The following is a 17,382-nucleotide window of genomic DNA, read 5'->3' on the forward strand; positions in this document are numbered from 1 at the left end:
TATTTTCAAAGCTCATTCTACTGAGAACAAATTTCATATGTTACTATCATGTCATGTTTGTACCTAACTGGAATTAAGAAAAATTTTCTAAGAGGAATGTGTAAGAGTTTTTTCACTTCTTTGATCTTGTATCTCTGCAGGGAATATTTTTTGTACATAGACATGAAGTCAACTGATCCCTGTTATTTGATTCACTTTGAGCCCTTCAGTCATGAGCAATGTCCACTGAACTGCAGATTCTCATCAGAGAACAAGGCCACCCGTGAAGACAGACCATGATGTCTGGCACTGTTACCCTGAGGAGCTGACCTTGACACTGGTGAGACCCAAATTAATATAAAATCCATAGCTCATCTTTCATTAAATATCATCCCTTATGTGTCACAAGTTTGTCCAGATGTTTGGAAGCTAAGTGAAATTCAAAGCAATCTCTTATCTTTAGCAAATATGAACTGACCTGTATAAAATTTAAACAAATAGAGAATCTAGGGGAAAAAAAGAGCTTAATCTAAGGTTATTTTTGTTACTTTTTTCCCTTTTTTGTACTCAACTCCTAAATAACTCCACTGTAATATTATCAATTACATAATTCATGGTACATGATTTTAACTTTCTTTGCTGTTGTAGAACAAAAACTTAAAAGTTTTTCTAAGTAGATTCCATTATACTTGAAGTGGTCTTTATTTAATAATTTTTTAAACAACGAATTCTGAGAAGAAAATACACAGCTTCTAGAAAATTGTCCTAGTTGAGTTACCCTCAAAAGTACCCTCCATTTACCTTTTAAATATGTCCTGCAGGAATTAACTCAGGACAACTTTAATTTTTCTCTTTGTGTGTGTGTGTGCGTGTTCCTTTCTGAAATCACCCTAGTCTGTCCAAGATACCATCTTAGGTACGTTATGTCATTCGATCCGTTTAAAAACATCACAATGTAGATGTGCTTTTTATTCACACTTCAGATGATGGAAATGAACCCTGAGAGGTGAGGGAACTTATTTCTTGGTCATGCATGTAGTTTATGAATGATGAGCACAGATTTAATGCCAGGCTATATTACTCCCAAGCTGCTGTTCTAAACCATCACATTCTTAGCTCTCAGAAAGTATAGTGATATCTGACTAGAGAAAAACTTCGGTAAACATATGCAGATGCTTCATTATAATGAAGTGTCTTTCAGGTATAAAGAAACTTTGAAATATGTGAGTGTTGTCTACTCCATCTAAAGCATCTCACATTAACTAAATAATCTGCCCTTTTTTAAAAAAAATAGCTTTTCCAAGTTGGTTCAAACTAATGTAAACTTTCTGGATCTGATCCACTAATGCATAATACACAATACAAGGAATGAAACTTACCCTCACTTTTCTCCAGCTGGATTTCTGGATGTGAGTTTCATCTCTTTTGACATCAAATGCTAAAACCTCTAGTAATCACAATGCAGATGTGAAACAAGACAATTTTAGCTACGGCCTCTTGCATAAAATACAGCTCGACTTATGAAAAAACGTTTGGAGGAAACATGTTGGGATGTCTGTCTATTTACATTTTAATGGGATATAGGTCCAGGGCTATATTTTCTATTATATGGAACTAGTTTCCTAGCAAAGTATTGTTAATCCTGCTGACATTTTGCCTTAGTGACTCTCGATCATTTAAATATAACATTTGAGCTTATATAATCTTAGAGCATATTTAACTTTGTTCTAAGGCTCACAAAATTAAGCCCTAGAGAATAAGTGCAACATGTAAATAAGTGTTTTACAAAATACCAAAAAGAAAGGATCAATGCCAATATAATTAAAGAAGTATTTTAAGAATTTTTATAACTATTTACAAAGCAGTTGGTAAAGAGCAGCCTGATGGCAACTAGCCATCTCTGTCTGCATCCTTGAATCTGGGGGATATTTAAAATAATGATAGCTCTAATATTTTTTAGTATGCTCTGCTCCAGTTAGGGCCTTCATTTTTTTCCAAAGTGTAAAAACCTATAAAATCCTCTTTTATAAAATCACACTTCCCTTTAATATCTAACATTATGCATTTTTAAAATAATTTAAGTAATGTGCATCTTATTTCTTCCCCAATATCATTGACACCTCACTAGGTGTTCTCTCTTCATTACTTCTTCCTCCAAGAGAAAGCCACAATCTTGAATTCGGTGCTTGTTGTTACATGAATATCTTTATAATTTTCTTATCTATATGATTTTGAATGTTTTAGTGTTATTTTAAACGGCACAGCATTTTATACATACATATATTCTTATATAGATACATAAAATTTTGTAAATTTCCCATTTTTTAAGCAATGAAATTTTAGTATTTGTCCATATTGAAGCATATAGCTTTAATTTACTTATTCTAATTGATGTATACTATATCATTACAAGAATATTCCTGATATTACTGAGCTGTTCTTTTCTTGATGAGGATTGAAATTTTTTTGGTAATGCAAATGCACATTCATATATGTGGAACTGTAGTGAGTAAATAAAGAAGTGGAATTGTTGAATTGAAGAATACATTAATATACATATTGGTTAGATATTGTTATATTTCTCTCCAACCTAGCTAGGCTAATTTACCTAGTCACAATGACTGGATGAGTTTATTTGATTTGTTCTTCATGTCCAGTGACATTTTCTAAATGTGTTGTTTGTCTTTTACTTACATGCTGTTATTCCTTTTTTATAGTACTTTTTTTTTTGTTCTTAATATTAATCTATGACTAATTATAGGTATTGCAAATATTTTTCCTAAAATTTACTTTAAGAGTAAATCATAAAGTCATGTAACATAAGAAAATTTGATTTTTCTCTTAATATTATGTGAATAGAGTCAAATCAGAAATCTTATGTTTTCTTAAAAAGCTTTTTATTCTAAAATAATTTTTAGATTTTCACAAGATTCGTAAAGATATTGCAGAGAGCTCCTATGTACCTTCACTCAGCTTTCCCCAATGTTAATATCTTAACTAACCCATATATATTTATCAAAACTAAGAAATTAATATTGACCAAATACTATTAACTAAACTATAGAGTTTGTTCAGATTTCAGTACATTTTCCACTAATTCCATTTTTCTCTGCCATGATACCATGTTGTATTAAGTCATCATGTCTTCATCTCTAATCTGTGATAGTTCTCAGTGTTTCCTTGTTTTTTGTTACCTTGACTCTTTGGAAGAGTAATAGTCAAGATTTTGTAGAATATCTCTCAATTTGGATTGGTTTGAAGTTTTCTCATGGTATATGGTTATATGGATTTTGGGAGAAGTGTCTTTATTATTGCATCGTATCAGGAGTAAATGGTATCAATATGACTTACTTAAGTTTGATCATTTTGTTAAGGTGGGATTTGCTGGGTTTTTCTAAAAAGAAACTTTTCTATCAAGTTTTCTTTAAAGTAACTATTTTTACCTTTCCTACTTTTTATACATTAGAAATTCTTATTCTTTTACACTTTTACTTTGCTTGTATTTCTTAAGAACAGTTCCCTACACTGATGTTATAAACTATTATCCTATATATTCTTGAGCAAATTTCATAGTTCTGCTTTTTACATTTTTATCTTTAAACTACCTGAAATTGATGTTAGCGACTGAAGAGATGTATAGATCCAATATGCTCTCAAAGAGATAATCAACATTCCCAGCACTAATTATTAATTTCTTCCTTCTGTTCCTTGTGATCTACAAACTATTTTACCCATATATGAAGTTTCCATGGATATGTGGGTATTTTTTTTTGCGGGGCAGGGGGGGCTTTCTGTTCTGTTCTGTTGAAATACTTTTATAGTTCTCCAGCGTTATGATAATACAATAATTAATCTGATTTTATAGTACTTTTTCTTATGTTGTGAAACAAGATTCCTCACCTTGTACTTCTTCAAAATTGCCTTGGTTATAATTAGACCTTTACCCATACAGATCAGTATTAGAAAGAGCTAGAAAATTGATTTAATTTAGAGATTAATTTGGAGAGAATAAATGCTTTTTAAAAATATATTATTGAGTTCTATCCACAAGCACAGCAAATCTCTTCCATTTACCTATATTACTTACTTAATTTCTGCTAATATTTTCATTAAAATTATGTACTTTCTACAGATACATGAATTTTTTAGATTTATTACCTTGTACTTTATAGTTTTTTGTTATTCTAAATGACATATTTTAAAATTACATTTTCCAAATATTTGCTGCTAGTGTAGAAGAATGCATTTTTAGTATTAGTATTAATTTTATATCCAGCAAATGTTAAATTATCTTATTAATTTTAATAAATTGCATATTTTCTGGAGTTTCCTACTTTGAAAGTCATCATCTATGAAAAAAAGACAACTTTCTTACTTTCTAATCTTCCTATCTTTTACTTATTTTACTTCCCCTATTGTGCTGACTAAATCTCCAAGAAATTTCTGAATAGAAGTTAAAACAGAGGGCATCTTCGACATGTTCCTGACTTTAAGTGAAAAGCTTCTTATATATAATATATCATGTAGATTTTGAAGATATCCTTTCCCAGAATAAGAGTATTCCTTTTTATTTTTAGTTTGCTATAGTATTAATTTTTTTAAAAATTTATTATAAACATATTTTGAATCTTTAATTCCTTTTCTCAATTATTTTGATGAAACAGTATAATAAATATTCTCATGTAAACACAACATAATCATGATACATTAGTTTTATAGACATTACTGCATAACATTTCTTATATTTACTTAGAATAGGTGAATATATTTATGAATAGGATTCATCTATAATTTCCCTATCTGTACTGCCAGGTATATGGGGGAGGGCTTTTTTATTTGTTTGTTTGTTTTCTAGGACTTTTTGTAGAAGTTTGAAGTTATTTTTTCTTGAATTTTTAAAAATCTTTCATGAAAATATTGACCTGGTATATTTTTCTGTATAAATTATTTTACTAATTACATTTTTTAAGTTATAAGACTATTCAGGTTTAATACTTCTTTAAATGGGATTGATAATTTTCATTTTTTCTAGAAACTTGTTTACGTTTTCTAAGTCTTTAAATGAATTGCAAATATATACATAGAATGGAGGAGAGATATCAAAGTGAATGACTGAGTTTCTCCAGAAAAAAACAAAAATGTATGATATGTATACACAAACACACACTCACAAACATACACATGAATAATGCCTCCAAAAGTTTCATCCCTGAAACCTGTGATTATGTTATCTTACATGACAGAGGGACTTTGCAGATGTGATCAAATGGATCAGAGAGTTTATTCTGAATTATCTGGGTGGGCCTAATATAATCACAACATTCAGTATTAGAGGGGCATAGAAGGAGTCAAAGTTAGAGTAGTATAAGATGTGACAGCAGAAGCAAAAGAATGAAGTGATGTGTCCACAAACCAAGTAATGCCAGAAATCTATAGCAGTTGGAAGAAGCGAGAAATAGATCATCCCCTGGAATCTCCAGAAGGAACCAGCCTGCCAACACCTTTATTTTAGCTCCATGAAGCTTATTTTGGATTTCTGACCTCCAGAGCTACAAGAAAATTAAAAAAAAAATTAAAGCCATAAAGTTGTGGCAATTGTTTACAGCAACAATAGGAAACCAATATAGATTTTGGCACTGAAAGTGGGGTCCTCATGTAACAAATACCTAAAAATTCAGTAGTAGCTTTGGGATTGGTTAGTACATAGGGCCTGGAATAACTCTGAGCATAAAAAAAAGAAAAGAAAAGAAAAGAAAAGAAAAAAGAAAAGAAAAGAAAAGAAAAGAAAAAACCTAGACTGCCTTAAATAGATTCTTATTAGAAATATAGATGCTAAAGATTGTTGGTGAGGGCTCAGAAGGAAATAATGATCATAGTAGATAAAACCCATGACTCAGATGGAACTGAGAAACACAGTAAAAAACAAACAAACAAACAAAAAACACTTACACTTTCTTAGAAAATACCCACATCTTCATAGACAGAATGTTGGTAGACATTAAAATGCTGATGGTGAGGGCTCAAAAGAAAATGAGGAACATGTTATTGGAAACTGGAGGAAAGTGGATACTGGAGGAAAGTGGATACTGGCTATAGAGTGGCAGAAATCTTAGATTGAATTGCACTTGGATATTTAGCTGAGGAGATTTTCAAACAAAGTTTTGGAGGCATTGTTTGGCTTCTTTTTGCTGCTTACAGTAAAATATAAGAGTTAAGAGATAAATGGAGGGAAAAACTATCAAACAAAAAGAACCAGACTCCATGATTTGGGGAAAATCTGTCTTTCCAGATTGCAAAAGATGCTGAAATTAAGAGATTCACTCTCTCTAAACAGAAAGCCGAGGATGTGGCTGGACAATCTTTTGCTAGTGTTTAGGAAGGATCAAAAGATCAGAATATGTATTCATATAGGGGGCTATTTGAAGAAATGAAGAGTGTGACTCAGGGCTCTCCTCCACCATCTCAGCCTAAATAAGAAATAGAGATGGACTTAGTGAATCAGTGAAACCACTTATCAGGAAAGATCAGTGGAGAGGCTTCTTGTTTAAAGGAGTAAATCCCAGTGACATGTGCAGGAAATTCACAAGGTTTGTGGGAATGTTATACCCGTAGAAATACTGCCAGATTAGATTAAGTGAAACAAAGAAAGACAGTAAAATAAAAGAAAGTTGTTGAACTTTCAAAATTCTACAGGCAGAAAATAGACTGATAAAACCACTTATCTATAAAAATGTGGTACCCTTCATGGAAAGCAATGATGACTTAGATGGCAGAGCCTCAGGTTCAGAGTGCAAGAGCCTGAGCCACAGAGAATTATTTCCATGCCTTGAAACTTAAGTTTACCCTGCCAAATTTTAAAATTGCTTGAGACTGGTAACTTCCTCTTTGAATAAGAATGCCTATAACAGTTATCTTATGCCTGCTCCACCATTTTATTTAGAAGCAGATAACTTTCTTGAGTTTCACAGACTCAAAGAGAGGAATTTTGTCCCAGAATTGATCATACACAGAACCTCACCTATACTTAATATAGGTAAGATTTTGAACTTGAATTGAAGCTGTAATGGATTGAGACTTTGGGAAATTTGGGATGAAGCAAATGCATTTTGCATGTGAGATGGACATGAATCTTTGAGACCCAGAAGGCAGAATGTGGTCAGCTAAATTATGCACACCAAGAACACCCATGTCATAATACCCTGAATCTGTTTATTGTACTTTGCATTGTGAAAGAGAGTATATAGGTACAATTAACTCAAGGATTTTGAGATGGGAAGATTATCCTGGATTACCCTGGTGGCCCCAATGTGTCAAAAGTGCTTCTTGTAAAAGAGATGCTGGAGGAATCAGAAACAGATTAGTAGGAGATAGGATAATGCACAGGAGATCAGAGTGATGCAACCATGAGCTAAGGAATGCTAACAGTACCTAGAAGTTTAAACAGGCAAAAAGCAGACCTCCCCAGTGAAACTCCTGAAGAATCCAGCCCTGCTAAAACCTTTATTTGTATTTTATCCCCATATGACTCTTTTCAGAGAATAATATAATGTTGATTTGTTTAAGTTGTTCTAAATTTGTGGTAATTTATTACAGTGGCAATAGAAAACTAATTTTCTATCTGGAAAATATCTGGATGGGCTTAATACAATCACAACATTCCTCATTAGAGGGACATATACGCACTTACACACACACACACACATACACACACACACAGATTTCCAGATATCTCTTCTGTAAGATTAAGAAAATATTATATATACTTCTCTTAAATTCAAATTTTAGGTTTTCTTTTGAAACATTGTTTTAGCAATTAGAAGACACTTGGGGGAGTAGTGAAAATAATAACATCAATATTATCAGCAATATAGTTATGTTGTTTCTACATAAAATATTTATTAAATAATACACTATTTATTGAATAGGTAAAATATTGGGTCCTTGTATTGCTTACATTCCAATGGAGAGAGATGGAAAATAATAAATAAGTAAAATGTATAATACATGAGATGATAAGTACTTTATAAAAAATAAGTTGAAAAATAACAAGACATTGCAGAGGCTGAAGGAGTTGTTTTTAACTGTATTATTAAGTAGGGTGTTCATAAAAGCTCTAAAATACTAGCCTGTTTTTCTTCTATGAAGTGGAAAGGCCTATAAGTTCATGAAAGGTATCCAGATTAATATTTACTCCTCTGAAAAGCATTTTTCCAAATGTACTGCAGAAGGCAATTTTTTCATATGTGAGAAAGGCCAAGGGTGAGGTCTGTGTAGATTGCTGGGGGAAGAGCATTTGAGTCAGAAGTAACAGCAGGTGCAAAGATCTTGAGGCAGGAATATGGCTCATATATTTGAAAAGTCACTAAAAATCCACTGTAGTTCAAAGAGAGTGAGCAAAGGAGATAGTAGCAGGAAATGACATCTGAGAATTAAGGGAAAGTGGCAGGTCTTAAAGAACTTTTAGGGGAACTGATACAGATTTTGGCTTTTCCTCTGAGTAAGATAAAAAAGTATGAGGCAATTTTGAGCAGGAGAGGGACATTATATAACTTACATGTTAAGAAAAAACTGTAGAAGAGTAAGAGAGGAGCGTGAAAACCAATGCAAAGGTCATTGTTGAATCTGTGTGAAAGACAGTGGCTTGGGCTAGGGTGATAATGGCGGAGACGGCAGCTAGCCAAACTTCATGTTCATTTTCAAGAAGATTTTTAATGAACATTGTGTGGGGTAGGAGACAAAGAGAGGAACCAAGAATACCCTCAATATCTTTGACCAGAGCCGAAGGATGGATCTGAAGTCTACTGAGCCAAGAATGATTTCTTCAAATGTAGGTTTAGGGAAAAGATCAGGATTTCAGGTTCGAACAGTTTGTGGCCTTGACATCTAAGTGAGGATATCAAACATACAATTAGAGACAAGAATTTAGCAAGGTGATCTAGGCTAGAGATTTTTTAATCTTTAAAAGAGCATTTTCTAAAGTGCATTCCATTAGCCTCTAGTTCTCTACCAGGTTAACAAGTACTAAACACACAGCTTCTGTAGTCAAAATTTCTGGGAAATGTTGAGTTCATGTAAACAAGTTTTCTTACTTCAGTACTCAGAATCACTAATGTAATAATGTAATTTTGATACTTAAAAATTAAGATATGATATTTAAAATTTTCCAAATTTGTTCTCTCTAGAATCTTTCTTTTCCAGGAAAATTTTTGGGTCTACTATTTGGAAAGGAACATTTTGTGAAAAACTATAACAACAAACCTGAGAGTATTATTCTTATTTATACAAATGAGAAAATCAAGTACTGAAGAATTTGAGTGGTTGTTCAAGGTCACATAGCCGGGTTCAAACTCTCGTCAGTCCTTTTCAGTGTTTGAACTCACGAAAAAGAAGGGATTGGCAATATAGGTGCACATGATTTCATGGGATAAGCAGAGGAAGTCAAACAAAATGCCCCAGGACCTGGCCCCAGATCCCTAGTGGAGAAAGTGGAACTACAGAGCATTAAGAGGAGCAAGCCAGAGTGTGCTGTTTGAATCTACTTAGTTCTGACTTAAAACAGTTTAACTAATAATGGCTATATAACTCAGAGTGTTGCAGAGAGCTTGAATACATTTGAACTAGTATGGAAAATTGCCTTCTAACATAGATAAACTAAAGTTACTCTGTGTATCTTTAGCCACAATAGCCCTGAGAGGTGAGTCAAAAAGATAAGTTTTATCCATTTGGATAAGGATCAGGTGGTGGCAGAATAGTGCGAAGTGATAAATACGCTTGCACAAACAGGAATGAAATAATGAGCCATTCAAAAGTAAGCTTTGAGGAAATGACTGTTCTTTTTAATAGTTTTGAAACTGTGTCTAATTATTATCCTAGAATTGAATCTCAAATATGACATGAAGTCCCATGGAGGTAAAGGGACATCAAAGTGGGCTGTAAACTGAGCCCTCTCAGTGGCTTTTACTGTTGTTAACAAACTATTGCATAGATTTTAATTTTGAATCTTGAACTGCAGGCTCTTTGCTAGTAATGTACCAAGTGAGTGATTAAGGGTTACTAACATTTCCTATTCATAAAGTTTAGCACATTATTAACATTTATTGATGGCTTTAATTCCATGTTCCACAAACAAGATTGGCTGCCATGCAACGACTGGCAAAGCGTCGAAGCTACATCTGTGTATAGACACCTGCAAACCACAGAAGTACTAGAACATTTAGTCTGCTGATAAGTTATACGAAGTGATATCCTTTAAAATTATATAACACTATGTTTATACTCCAGACTGTTCAGACTCTGCAGGATAACAAGGGTGGCTCATTCATTCTCCAGCCATTTCCTTACTAACCCTACAAATTCACCTTAGATTCTAAACAGTTCCAGGCTCTACTTCCTTTACTACAGAGACAAAGTAATTTACAAGGAATTTACTCTGAAAATATACTTATGAAATGAGCTTCTTGATCTGTGTGAGGTTATGGATAGTGACTCCTGGAGGTGAAGAGTGTTTTGATAGGCAGTCTAACATTGCAGCTAAGAGTAGATGTTTTGATGTCAGGAACACATGAGTTTAAATTCTGGCTTTATCTTTTTTATCTAAGACATCTAGGAACAATTATTTAACTTCAAATGTCAAATTTCTACTCTGTAAATGCAGATAGGAAAAATTGTCTCCTAAAGTTTTGGAGTTAAATTAAGGAAGAGAAGTCATGTAAAGCACTTAGCACATTACACAGGACTCAACTGGTAGATGTCAGCTAAAGAAGAAATCTTGTTTTGTTGTTGTAAATCTTCTTGAGATTCTTGTGCGGCTGACATTGCTGGTTCTACCTAAAGGGAATTTAAGTCACTTAAATATATTAAACTTACTGAAAATTCTATGAAAATGAGCTATTTAACATATTTTAAATCTGACTCAGATAGTTCCTGTTCTTGACCCAAAGATGACATGGCTCAGATGCTCATGGGAAAACCTGACTGATAGCCACTTGCCTCTAGTTTTTAACAAGGTCATCATCCTACAGCTCTGCTAGTAGGCTGCACAGCCTGAATGGAGGGGCCATACCTTATGGCCTCTGTGTTCATTACAAAGTCCTAAACTACCATGGTAAATTTCAATAGCACTGGTATTAAATTTTCCTTTCTGAAAGACAACTAGCAAAGAGGTAGAGAACAGGAAAGAAAATTATTTTTATAATTATGAGGAGTATAATAACATAAATGGAAGTTGATTCAGTGTGTTAAAGGATCAGAGTCAAAAGTTAATTTTAATAATGATGTATCTGCTTTTCTTAATATGACATGAAGTAATTACTATTATTTTATTTCTGCCAGTTTCAAGGGAGTGGATAACCTTGGGTTTAGATTGAAGGAACAAGTAGATAAGACCCAGCATTTGAAGGAAATAATTAGTAGGTTGTCATTGTGGTTCATTTGTTCAATTTATCTAGCTATCAGTTCAACCCCATGCTTAAGAATAAAAACAGAATGGGTCCAAACTAATGTTCTAGAAGTAGTTCAGTAGGACAGAAGGTAGCAAATCTATATGCTTAAAGTTAGAGGGAGGCAAGCATACCACAGTTAGGGAATGTTCAGAGAACAAGGTTGTTATAAGATCAGGCCAGAGTGAAGGAAGATAAAGTAGGATACGGAAGGGTGGAGTAGGATGAGTGGCCTAAGTCCAAGGCAATAGTCTAAAAAAAAAAAAAAATCTACAATAGAGTGTGCAGGGAAAATCAAGCAAGATATCATATTAAAGTTACTTTATGTAAAAGTAATATGCTATCTTTTAAACAAACCTACACTTCCAGAGTAATTTTCGTCGTAACTTCTCAAAAGAAGTCACCAAAATCTCTGGGCAGGTCCAAGTGGCTCCCTACATATCTTTAACAGAAGTTATTCCTTGGATTTTAAAGATTTCTTCAAGGAAATGGATGATTTTTATTTTAAGAAAGTATTTATTAGTACTGATGTTTGAGTTGTTTTTCCACGTGGTTGAAGGAATGTCTTTAGAGTTAAAAATTATGCACTTATTCTCATGACTGTTATTTTCAGCAGTATCATTCACATTTTATATGTATCAATTCAAAGACTGGTGCAAACATTTGCTTGTCATTATTAACAATCAGTGAGAGGGTTCTTCAAACCCCATTAAATTTTAAAAATGGAAGAGGAAAGAAGGAACTAAAGGGAAATAATTTTCTTTTGTTACACAAGTAATTTTAGGATGATAAAATATATAACAAAATACAATTATCAAAAATAAAATTGCCAGCAAGGAAAGTTTAAGCCATTTTATAATGGAGAACCACACTTATTCACTATGGTTCAAAGCCCTTCAGACTTAAAGGCAGTGTATTACTTCTCCCACTAGAATTCATGGAAACATGAAGCTCTCAGGTCTAGCTTGCTCTATTTCTTGTGACAGCCCCAACGTATAAAATTTGAGTCTCACTCAGCTAAACAGAATTTCTAAATTGATATTTTCTTATGTTTACTTATAAAGTTTCTTGGAACCACATCTTACTCTGTAGGTAGTTAGCAATGCTTTTTTGTGTTCTGAATTATCTATCAGGTCTTGTTTCAGTTTTGTCAATTCAAAAGAAAGGGAAACACATTTATTGGGCACTCTGCACTACCAAGCAATGCATTAAATGTTGTCCTGCTGATATTTGTCTCACAACAATCTTACAAGGTGAGAGTTTTGACCCTTTTAACGAGTGAGGAAACTGAGACTAGGGGAAAGTGACTTTCCCAAGGTTATTCCATGGTCTTGTTGATTCCAGAGTTCTGATACTTTTAACAATGCTGTTCACCCTCTGTATCCATGAGTTCCACATTCACGATTCAACCAACCAGGGATTCAACCAATCACAGATTGAAAATATTTGGGAAAAAAATTCCAGAAAGTTTCAACAAGCAAAATTTGAATTTGCCATGCACTGGCAAATTTACATAGCATTTGCATTGTATGTACAACTATTTTCATAGCATTTACATTATATTAGGTATTATACGTAACCTAGAGATGATTTAAAGTGTACAGGAGAGTATGCATAGGTTATGTGCAAATACTACACAATTTTATATAAGGGACTTGAGCATTTGTAGATTTTGGTATCCTCTGAGGGTCCTCGAACAAATCCCCCTCAGATACCAAAAGACAGCTATATTCCATTACTTCATAAGCAGCAGAAAATATCGTGAATTAGCACAGAGTTTTATAATTCAAGCTTCTTAGTCTTTGCTATACTGCAATTAGCCAATAAACCTTTTTATCTTGGCCTTATCACCATAAATCACATTCTATTTAATATTGGGGAAGTATTTTGCCGTGTCTATAATTTATTTTTTCAAAATATAACTCACTTCTTACTGAAATGTTATGTGTGTGTGATTTAGGTTGGGGATAATCCAGGTCAGCTAATGTGCTCTAAAAAAAACACAATACATAGGCAATCTGTTATCCATTTCTCCATTAAAATCCAATGTTTCACTAATGAGCATAATGAATGCTCAAAAATGGGTCTTTATCAGTAAAGATACTATTCTGTCATATAGTATGAGGAATGTTACGGATGGGATATCCCTGGTAAAAGTAGAGGTATTCAGGTGATGTATTTTGGATCTGCTGAAAATATTTTGGAGGCATCCCCCAGTTTTGTACTAAGCTGGTATAGGAATCCAGTGAAACCTCTAGGCTTTCTCTCATAACAAAGTTTGAACCCTAAATAGTCCTGGTGACTAGCTCAATGCCAGATGTCAACAACAAGGCATAGAACCTTGCCGTACATGTTTGTTGTATCTGCCGCAGGTAAACTTTTATGTGAGGTGGGATTTGGGTTCCTAAAAGCACAAAGTGCAGGGATCTTACCCAACATCTTGCTAATAAATATTTGTTTCATAAGCATCTGTTTAAGAGAGAAAATGTGTTCATAAGGCTTGCATTTTAGTTGGAGGTGTGGGGTTAGGGTATAGCTCAACCTCATTCTTCTCAAAGATTTTTGGTGGCTACTATTTCTCTCTCAAAAAAAGAACAAAAGAGAGGGACAAGGTCAAATTACCCTAGGACAGTTAACAACAGTTTGTGCAATGACCTATAAGATGCTTTGAATATATACAGAAGTAGAAATGGACACTAAAAATTCTTTTGGACTTAGAAAGAAATCCAAGTGCAATTTTGTTTCTAGGGTATAAAACACCAGAGTGTACTATTTAACTATCAACTTTGTATTTTCTTTTTCTTTTTTTATCCCAAACCCTTTGTTTTTAATAGCATCCTCACTGGCATAATTCCCTATTATACTTATACCTCATAGAGACATACTTATACCTCATAAAGCAATTTACTGACGAAAGGATTCCTTATCACTCCCGTGTCCTTACAGCAGAGCTGGAGTTTCCTAATTATGACAACATGGAGAGGGAAACATCTGCACTGCCACGGCTGAATGGCAGCAGCTTTCTTGGTAAGTGAAGAAAAGAGCTTTCATATACTTTCAATATCTGAGGGATTAAATGAAAGGTGGCTACGGATGTCTCCTCAAGTAGTCCTTAGGGAAGCTCAGGAGAGAGTCTGGGTGTGTGTAACAGAACAAATGGAAATTTAAGAACGGAAAGAGACATTTATTGCATTTATTGTCCAATACATTTTAATAGCAGTTTACAGCTCCTAAATTAGGTTTAATAAATGGTATTAGAAATATCAAAAATCTTTTTATTATGTATTATATCCTATAGGTTTGGTTACTGATTCACAAGGACACTACAAAATATATTAGCATTAAGTCAGACCAGTGGAACAACTCACTCAGTCTTAACTTGGCTGTGGCAATACAAGTCTCTATTGACAACATTTTTACAGCATGAGTATCTCAATTACTCCCTATATCACTTCAGAAAAATCTTAAACTCTTTAGCATGATATACATAACACTCAATGATTAGATTGGCTCTACCCTCAGTTTATTCACCACCTGCCCCAGATCTGTAAACTTTCTCCTCTTTCTAGCTGGAGCCCTAGCTCCCTAGAAACTGCTTATATTGATTTCTCCGTCATCAAGTCCGATTGCGTGGAAACCTGTGCACGGTGCCGACTGGCAAAGAGAGGCTACTGCTGACCAGCTGGTCAGATTAGATGTCTACACTATACTATGTCACTAAATGAGTAAATAAGTGAATAAGCAAATGAGCAGGTGAGTAATAATATCATCAACGTTCTCTTAAAGCTTGGCATTCACAATTGCAGAAAATACTCCAAGTCTCATGCACTATTGCTTCCCCAAAATGAAAAAATCTTCTCACACAAATCATCTCTACTTCCTTTAACAGTGATACCAAGTATTGAATTGATTATATTTTTGAAGTACTACATTAGCCTGCTTCCAGTGACTTCTAGACTTTTGCCTTGACCTTATAAGTAAAAGAGAAGAGTTTATCATTGTGACAGTGTTTGGACTATCTTTTTCAAACGTTTTGCTGTACACTGTGCTTGTTCTCACTAGAACATACACATTCCTACAAACCAAATCTACATAGCTCCAAATACAGCTCGAAGGCTTATTCTTACTTACTTGATGCTTCCTCACACCAAACTCCATTCTAATGTAAGTCTGGAAATTTCTAGGTAAAATAGTTTTATCCAGATCATTTATAAGAAATGTTAAATGAGATTGTTCATATTGCTTAATCTACAATGTTTACCTTTTTATATTTAAAGATTTTTTTTTTCTGAGCATATCATAGAGTGATGCTACAAGTAAAAAATGAGAAAACATATATAAAATGACCATGAAGAATTAAAGTATTATTCTAATGCAAAATATGATCATTACAATTATAATTATGTTTTATAATTATAATTATATAATTATAATTATATGTATAGTTATAAATATAATTACTATTTATAATTATAATCTCTAGATATTCTTTAATCCAGGTCTATGAATAGGCTAAAACTGCCCCAGTTTTTCAAAGCTCCTTATTTTTAAGACATGATGAAAGTAAGTCCATTACATTCATTGGACCTGCTTATACACATTCTTCTTGACCTTTGACGATTTATTAGACAGGTTTTCTACTAATTTCCACTCTATTCAAGCTTCCTCTCTTTATCTGTACACATGTGATCTTGGGCAGAGGTTTTCTGAGCTCTTTCACGTAAGAGTCATGATGGCTGAATGAAGTAAGGTCATAACAGGAAGAATACGGGTCAAGGACCAGAACCCCCGGATTTGGATTCTCAATTTTCCATTTTCTGTTTGTGTGCAATCACTTCACTTCTCTGAGCCTCAGTTCCCTCATCTGTAAATTGGAAATAATGATACTAAACTCATTTCTCTTCAGAATAAGAAAGATATGTAGCAAAATGTTTTGGAGTCTGTAATATATAAATATTACATGTTTTTTCTTCTCCAGTCTCAATGTAACTTTGAAAATTTGAGGATATACCACAGGCCATCTAAGTTATATGTCAGATTCATTTCATACAAAGGGAAGCAATCATTTAGTGCTTAAAATGTGCCAGACTCTGTGCTAAGAACTTTACTTGCATGATCTTATTCAAAACTCATTAAAAACCTCAAAGAAAAGTACTATGATCCCCACTTACCTTGAGGAAGCTGAGTCACAATAAGCTTAAGTAATTTGCCCAAATGTTGGAACTGTCATATTAAAATGAATTGAACCTTTTTTTATGGTTACAGGTGAAGACAGTGAATTCTTTTGGCAGGCCAGGAACAGAAGTGAATCTTTCAGAGCAACAATGACTATCTTCAAAAATTAAAAAAAATCACACATATTGGCAGTGTAGAAAGACAAAAGAGGAATGAAAATAAATTAACTGCTTTGATATAAAAGCATAAAAACAAACAAGACAACAAAAAGAGGATGCCAGTTTCTAGGATTTAATTTGCATATGCAGATGTCATCGAATCACGAATCTCAAGGTTTGCAGGTCTTTAGGTGGCTGGTTCAGTGCTACTGTTTTTAGCTCAGTCTCATCCCCTTAGAAACATTCTCTAGAAATAAACTTCTAGATCACTCATCTTCAGCTGTTCTCTTTCTCTCTGCAAAACATGATGAATGATATTCACAGTCACAGTAAACACACATGGACCTAAGTGCTGAGACAATGGAAAAAAATGCATGAGTTATGTGTTATTCTAGCCATGGTGGTTATTAAAATACTCCTCTTACTCCCAACTAAATGATAGTGATGCCATTACACAAAAAACCTGTATTTGTCCTTATTTTAAATGGAAACCCTTCCAAATTTTAATAACTCAAACTATAATACTAGCAAATTCCTCCAACACAACAGCCTGTCATGATGCTGATCTTAAAATTCTCTTCCACCCTGCAATTCTGCAACTCAAGTGACAGGTTATATAAGTTTGCTTTTGG

At 33.6% G+C, this 17,382-nt stretch overlaps 1 long non-coding RNA gene across 4 annotated transcripts in view; it reads left to right on the forward strand.

Moving 5' to 3' along the window:
- The window catches only part of LOC132369939 (uncharacterized), an 85,678-nt gene that overhangs the window by 41,121 nt on the left and 27,175 nt on the right, over positions 1–17,382 (forward strand). For 3 of the 4 annotated variants that reach the window (XR_009504494.1, XR_009504497.1, XR_009504495.1), the window contains exons 2-3: positions 141–319; positions 14,364–14,444. This is a non-coding gene — a long non-coding RNA (uncharacterized LOC132369939). Of the gene's footprint in view, positions 1–140; positions 320–14,363; positions 14,445–14,986; positions 15,030–17,382 lie in introns of those variants that run through there. The other variant, XR_009504496.1, reaches the window with a different exon arrangement.

Source organism: Balaenoptera ricei, chromosome 8 (genome assembly GCF_028023285.1).
Source record: "Balaenoptera ricei isolate mBalRic1 chromosome 8, mBalRic1.hap2, whole genome shotgun sequence".
In the NCBI taxonomy this organism is placed as follows: domain Eukaryota; kingdom Metazoa; phylum Chordata; class Mammalia; order Artiodactyla; family Balaenopteridae; genus Balaenoptera; species Balaenoptera ricei.